We start from the raw sequence: 8,178 nt of genomic DNA on the forward strand, positions 1-8,178 counted from the left end.
GGGCGGCCCAACTGGCGGCCCATTTGGTGGCCCCTTGGTGGTCCCTTGGGAGACCCAACTGGCGGCCAACTGGCGACCCCTTATGTCGTCGACCGACGACCCTCGGCCGTGCCATTACTCACTAAGTCTTTCCACCCCTAGCCAGTGGATTTTTGCCTTCCCCAAGATTCGAACTCTAGACTTCCATGTTAAGTACAAGAGTTTATGAATCCTGGTAGACATGTGATGGCTACCAGGATTCATAAACTCTAGTACTTAACCTGGAGGTCTAGAGTTCGAATCCTGGGGAAGGCAAAAATCCACTGGCCAGGGGTGGGAAGACATAGTGAGTAATAACACGGTCGAGGGTCGTTGGTCGATGACATAAGGGGTCGCTAGTTGGGTTGCTCAAGGGACCGCCAAGGGGTCGCCAAATGGGCCACCCAAGGGGGCGAGGGGCCGGGTCGTTACAATAACAATACGCCTTTTTATTGTAATGACCCGACCCCCTCGGCCCCTTGGGCGGCTCCTTATGTCGTCGACCAACGACCCTCGACCGTGCCGTTACTCACTAGGTCTTCCCACCCCTGGCCAGTGAATTTTTGCCTTCCCCAGGATTCGAACTCTAGACCTCCAGGCTAAGTACTAGAGTTTATGAATCTTGGTAGCCAAGTGAGCGCTCCGCCAGTTGGGCCGCCCAAGGGATCGCCAAGGGGTCGCCAAATGAGCCGCTAGTTGGGCCGCCCAAGGGGCCGAGGGGCCGGGTCGTTATAATAAAAGTTACAATAAAAGGCGTCTTTTTATTGTAACCACCCGACCCCTCCGCCCCTTGGGAGGCCCAACTAGCGGTCCATTTGGCAGCCCCTTGGACGACCCAATTGGCGGCTCAACTGGCGACCCCTTATATCGTCGACCGATGATCCTCAGCCGTGCCGTTACACACTAGGACTTCCTACCCTTGGCCAGTGGATTTTTGCCTTCCCCAGGATTCGAACTCTAGATCTCCAGGCTAAGTACTATAGTTTATGAATCCTGGTAGCCAAGTGAGCCGCCCACTTGGTTACCAGGATTCATAAACTCTAGTACTTAGCCTGGAGGTCTAGAGTTCGAATCCTGGGGAAGGCAAAAATCCACTGACCAGGGGTGGGAAGACCTAGTGAGTAACGACACGGTCGAGGGTCGTCAGTCGATGACATAAGGGGTCACCAGTTGGGCCACCCAAGGGATAATCAAGGGGCCGCCAAATGGGCTGCCAGTTGGGCCGCCCAAGGGGTCAAGGGGTCAGGTCGTTATAATAAAAGACGCCTTTTTATTGTAATGACCCGGCCCCTTGGGCGGCCCAACTAGAGGCCCATTTGTCGACCCCTTGGTGATCAGTTGGGTGACCCAACTTGCGGCCCAACTGGCGACCCCTTATGTCATCGACCGATGACCCTCGGCCTTGCCGTTACTCACTAGGTCTTCCCACCCCTGGCCAGTGGATTTTTGCCTTCCCCAGGATTCGAACTCTAGACCTCCAGGCTAAGTACTAGAGTTTATGAATCCTGGTAGCCAAGTGGGCGCCACTCACTTGGCTACCATGATTCATAAACTCTAGTACTTAGCTTGGAGGTCTATAGTTCGAATCCTGGATAAGGTAAAAATCCACTGGCCAGGGGTGGGAAGACCTAGTGAGTAACGACACGGCCGAGGGTCGTCGGTCGACGACATAAGGGGTCGCCAGTTGGGCCGCCCAAGGGGCCGCCAAATGGGTCGCCAGTTGGGTCGCCCAAGGGGCTGAGGGGCCGGTCGTTACAATAAAAAATAATCATAAATGGCCTGGGCTAGGATTGAACCCTAGACCTTTGTACGGGTGACATAAGAAATTTCGGCAGCATCTCCCCTATATGGGTGACAATCTGAAACTTTATACATTGCCCTCAGGGCCACATATACCTTGGCCAACACGGCCGGAATAATAACAATAATAAAAATGCAACAACCAAGCATCCACGCAGTTTAATAGTAAACAAACTAAAGCAGTGATAAGAAAACTAAAAAAAACAACCCTACTCAACTACACCCATAAAGCTCAAAACACGACGAAACAAAATCCACTCACCTCTTATGCCGTCCAGGCTGGCATGTAGTAAAACAAATCCAAATAAAACTCATCGACAACATCCATAATGTAAACTAATACAAGTCCAGCTAGTGTAATAAGAAAATAAGAACCAAAAGTCTGAAACAACACATCCTCGCAACCTGCAGGGGACTAGCGACTGGAACTCTCCGGACAGCCTCAACCTGAAATGTAATAATTACTACAGGGTGAGTCAACTCCTCAGCGGGTAATATTGACATACATAGTAAGAAAATAACAACTAGCAGTAATCATGCATACAGTCTCCTGATATAAGAAAGATAAAATGCAACTGAATAAACAGGAGAAAACTGTACTAACCAGGACCTGGGTATAAGTATAACAAGGTCGTCAGACCGAGAGTGTCATAAATCCTGTATGCATGTCAATCATGTGCATCCATCCAAATGCAGCAAATAAATGCAACAAACACAAGCAATAAATGCATCAATACGTATGATGCCAATGACATGTCCTGGTCACCCCTACTCTCCAGTCAGTCGTCTCACACACGATGGTGAGACCGAGTGGGTAGGGCTGTGACAATCGTGCACTCTGTCGTCACTGCTCCTGATGAGTGACCGAGTAGACGGGATGCTGTCGGAGTGCACTTATCCTCGTACCCGAAATCATAAGTGGGGGAGCACAATGCTCTCATCTCCCTGAGACAATCCAGAGGAGGGATCCCTGACGTGCTACCACACTGCGTCATGCTACCCATGAGGGGACAAGTGGAGCACTGACAGAGCACCTGCTGCAACACACCCTGCCTGAATAAAAACCACTAACCCATGAGTGGTTGTGTATGCAGATCCATATAACTGGCGATGTGCTCAACAATAATGGAGCCAACTATCGCACAGCATGCAATCATGCGAGATGGTGCATGACACTAAGCATAGAAAAATATCCTGAACTTATCCATATATATAATGTGCACCCTAGAACAAATTGACCTAATCAATGGTCTAGGTACACAGGTCAGATAAGGTATCAAAACCTAGGTCCTGAACATAATAAAAGCATGGTTGTGTCACTACCCCTAGAAGCATGTATAATCAGGTAGGTACTAGCATGAAGTGCATAACAAATAAATAAAACAAACATGTAACAGATCGAGTAGTGACCAACCGAAGCAGATAAGAAACATAATCATTGCTATTTGTTAAAAACACTACTATGCATATCAAATGACATAAAGTCAAAGTAACCGCATGCAATAAGAAAGGTCCAATCCGGCCCAAATCCGACGTCGAGATACTCGTCTCGCGTCAAAGTCCTGTAGTACATGGTATCTAGATTTAGCTAATTACATATAAATAAATGAGCTAAATCAAATCCTCGAGAAGCTAACATAAATCCATATCTAATTATAAATCCTAATTGGATCATTTAACTCCTCAATCGATTCAAACTAATCCATTCAAATTAGGACTTGCAATAAGCATAATCAATCATAGCATCTTACCCGATTTAGCCCTAATTCAACACATATACCAAATCCCTACCCTTACCTCAAGTTCCACAGCCGTTCTTGCTGCTGGAATCAAAAGGTTGCTACCCAATTAGGGTTGTTGCTGCCAGCAAAGGTTAATTGCTGCAGGTTGGAAGTAGCTGCCGGATCCAAGGAAACCCACATCACAAGATTACCCTCGTGATCACTGATCCACCGAACCCTACACCTGCGGACCAGATCAGAAGGGAAAATCAAGAGTGCAACCCAGTGTTCCAAGTACAACCAACTCACCTTGTTGGCTCGGCAGTAAGGAAACTGGGCACGAAAGAAGGCAGTGATCTGTCGAGGAGGACTGTGAGGTGATCGGCGGTGGATGAAGGCTAGGGCACGGGTAATTCGCGCAGAGAGGGGTGGAGATTGGGAGAAGGGAAGAGGAGGAAACGACTCGGGGTGTCGCAGGAGGGTGAGGGAGGCAGCGATTCTAGGGCACAGGGGATGTCGGCGGCGCTTCTGTGCGGTAGCGGCGCTGTGTAGAGGTGCTTGGAGTCGCTGGCGACAGTGGGTCGGCGGTGGCAGATCGTCACCAGCGCTTGGGGAAAAGGAGCGGCAGTGGCATCGACGTTTGTTGGGCGGCCTGGCTTCGGGCGGAGGAGACAGTGAAGAAGATCGGCTCGGGGAAAAATTTAAGGATCGGGAGAAGGGAGTCGGGACAGCTTAAATTGCAAGGAGAAGGGAAATCGTCTGACGTCGATTAGATCAAGGGTTCGACGGCGTCGAGCGCGCGGGGGAAGGGAAGAGCTCGGCGAAAACAAAGAAAAGAAAAAGAAAAAGAATAAATAAATTCAACTTTTCCTCGCTTAAATGGGTAGCCTAAACAGGCTTTTCCCGGGGCCTAGTTTTATCCCCCTAAACTCATCTATACAATATCTGAAAAATTCTCGAAAAATTTCTAAAAATTTTGAAAAATTCCCTTATGGTTATTCACCCATTTCCGGTATTTTACATTCTCCCCCACTAATAAAAATTTGGTCCCTAAATTTCGTTATCTACCATCAGCAAATACTAACAACAGCTAAAGAGTATAAATGCTGAATGGTAAATTAAATCACATACCTCAAGTGAAAATATGAGGGTATCGAGTTCGGATAGTATCCTCGAGCTCCCAGGTAGCCTCCTCTTCCGAATGATGCCGCCATTCGACTTTAACCAGCCGGATAGTTTTGTTTCGCAACTGACGCTCTTTCCGGTCCAGGATCCGTACCGGAATCTCTTCGTAGGTAGCGTCAGGCTGAAGGGGAACTGAGATATCTGTCAGCACATGTGTTAGGTCGGGTACGTATCTCCTCAGCATAGATACGTGGAATACGTCGTGGACGCCTGCCAGGGATGGTGGTAGTGCCAGACGATAAGCTACTGCTCCAATCCTCTCCAGGATCTGGAAAGGGCCAATGTATCGCGGAGCTAGCTTACCTCTGAGGCCAAATCTCTTCACCTATTTCGTGGGTGAAACTCACAGAAATACATGGTCGCCTGTAGCGAACTCCAGGGGTCTACGTCTCCGATCTGCAAAACTCTTCTGGTGGTCCTGCGCCTCTGACATCCTCCGTCTGAGAGTACGAACCAACTCTGCCTCATGCTGAGCTCTATGAGGTCCCAACAACTGGGCCTCCCCAACCTCATCCGAGAGGGTGGGTGTCCGACAAGGCCTACCATACAACGCTTCAAACGGTGCCATCTGGATAGTCGAATGAAAGCCGTTGTTGTAGGCAAACTCTACCAATGACAAATGCTCCTCCCAACTGCCTCCAAAATCCAATACACATAACCTCAGCAAGTCCTCTAGAGTCTGAATGGTCCGCTCTGACTGTCCATCTGTCTGCGGATGGAAAGCTGTACTGAAACGGAGCGCAGTGCCCAAGGCTTGCTGCAGACTCTGCCAGAATCGAGACGTGAACCAAGGGTCTCTATCCGAAATAATAGTCAAAGGAACACCATGTAATCTGATGATCTCTTGGCAATATAGATCTGCCAATCGATCTAGGGAATCAGTCTTCCGAATCACTAAGAAGTGCGTCGATTTGGTTAATCGATCAACGATTACCCAAATCGCGTCATAACCTCGTCGTGTCCTTGGCAAACCCACCACAAAGTCCATGGTAATATGTTCCTATTTCCACTCAGGAATAGGAATCCGCTGAAGTAAGCCGACAGGTCTCTGGTGCTCGGCCTTCACCTACTGAGAGACAAGACATCTCTCTACAAATTCTGTGATGTCTTTCTTCATATCGTTCCACCAATAGGAACGCCTCAAACCTTGATACATGCGGGTCCTACCTGGGTGGATCGCAAAACGAGAGCGATGAGCCTCCCAAAGTAGCTCCTGTAAGACCGGGTGAGATTAAGGTACGCATAATCTGTCTAAGAAGTATATAATACCCTCCTCATCTCGTGTGAACTTGGTCAGCTACCTAGAAGCTATTTGGCTGCCAATAAACTACAAATGCTGATCACCAGCCTGGGCCTCTCGGATCCTCGTCCTGATCGACGATTGAGCAACCATGATAACCAGAATACCCTGCTCTGTCTGTCCCTGCTCCTGAAGGCTCAACTCGGAGAAACCCTGAACCAAGTCTGTGATTGAAACTTAGTGGCAAGCCAAAGTCCCTCTGGAGTTCCTGCCGAGTGCATCGGCAACCACATTAGCTTTCCCCGGGTGGTAGCTAATGGTATAATCATAATCCTTTAGGAACTCCATCCATCTCCTCTGTCGGAGATTAAGCTCCTTCTGGGTGAAAATATACTTGAGACTCTTATGACCAGTGAGAATCTCAAATGTAATGTCGTACAAATGATGTCGCCAAATCTTCAAAGAAAAGATGATGGCGGCTAGCTCCAGATCATGTACTGGGTAGTTCTTCTCATGCTCCTTCAACTATCGAGAAGCATAGGACACTACTCTGTCGTGCTGCATTAGAGCAACGCCCAAACCCTGAAGAGATGCGTCGGTATAGAGCACGAATCTGTCCTCTCCGGAGGGTAAAACCAAAACTGGAGCCGACACTAATCTCCGCTTCAGCTCCTGGAAGCTGGTCTCGCAGTCCTCGGTCCAAGTGAACTTCACGCCTTTCCTGGTCATGCGTGTCAATGACATAGAAATACGCGAGAAACCCTCGACGAACCGTCTGTAATATCCTGCTAGTCCCAGAAAACTGCGGATCTCCTGAACTAATTCGGCTGCTCCCAACTGGTGACAGCCTCAATCTTCTGAGGGTCTACTGAAATACCTCTGCTAGAGACCACATATCCCAGAAAACCGACTGAGGATAGCCAGAAAGCACACTTGCTGAACTTCACGTACAACTGATGTCATCGAAGAGTCTCCAAGACTGTGTGAAGATGCTGCGTATGTTCCTCCTCGGAACGCGAGTAGACCAATATGTCATCGATGAAAATGATAACAAACTGATCAAGATACTCCAAGAAGACGCGGTTCATCAAATCCATAAACATCACTGGAGTATTGGTAAACCCAAATGACATTACCAAAAACTCATAATGGCCGTATCTGGTATAGAATGCTGTCTTCTGAATATTAGATTCTCTGACTCTCATCTAATGATATCCAGATCGCAGATCAATCTTAGAATACACTGATGTACCTCTGAGCTGATCAAACAAATCCTTGATCCGTGATAAGGGGTACTTATTTCTAACGATCACTGCATTTAGCTGTCTGTAGTCAATGCACAACCTTAGTGTACCATCCTTTTTCTTGACAAATAATACCGGAGAACCCCATGGAGAAGCACTAGGGAGTATAAATCCCTTGTCTAAAAGCTCTTGGAGTTGAAACTTCAGTTTGTTCAACTCTTTTGGTGCCATACGATAGGGAGCTTTCGATGTCGGCGCGGTTCCTGGAATCAACTCAATAACAAACTCCACTTGCCTTCTGGGAGGCAAACCTGGTAGCTCCTCTGGAAATACATCCGGATACTCTCAGACTACTAGAACGTCCGAGAGTTGAGAACTACTGTCGTCTTCAGTATAAATCAAGGATAACAGAAACCCTGACAGCCATGTGACAGCAGCTTCTGCGCCTGAATCGTCGAAATGGTTAATATGTCATCGTCTCTGATGCCAGTGAAATCCCATGAGGGTTGGTTCGAAGGCCGAAATGTGACCACCCTCGTCTAGTAATCAACAGTGGCATGATATGCTAACAAACAGTCCATGCCAAGAATAATATCAAAGTCGACCATTTCCAGTACTAAATGATCTACCGTGAGTATCATGTTGCCAAAGTCTAACGGACAACCTCTGACCTTCTGGGTGACTTCCAAGGTATCACCGGACGGTAGAGAGACGGTCAGTCGTTGCGGTCTGAAAGTGGATAATCTACCAATCTCCCGCATAAAAGTACGAGATATAAAAGAATGCGAGCTACCTGTATCTATCAGCATATCAGCAGATAAGGCATAAATAGAAATCATACCGCGGAAAACAGATCTGTCGGCTCGCTGCGCATCCTCTCTGGTCATCACATGAATACACCCTGTCTCTAGCAGAGGAGGAGGTAGTAATGCTGCCAGCGGGTGCTGCGTCTGGGCTGGAGCCTGCCACT

This window comes from Zingiber officinale, chromosome 1B (genome assembly GCF_018446385.1).
Source record: "Zingiber officinale cultivar Zhangliang chromosome 1B, Zo_v1.1, whole genome shotgun sequence".
NCBI lineage: Eukaryota > Viridiplantae > Streptophyta > Magnoliopsida > Zingiberales > Zingiberaceae > Zingiber > Zingiber officinale.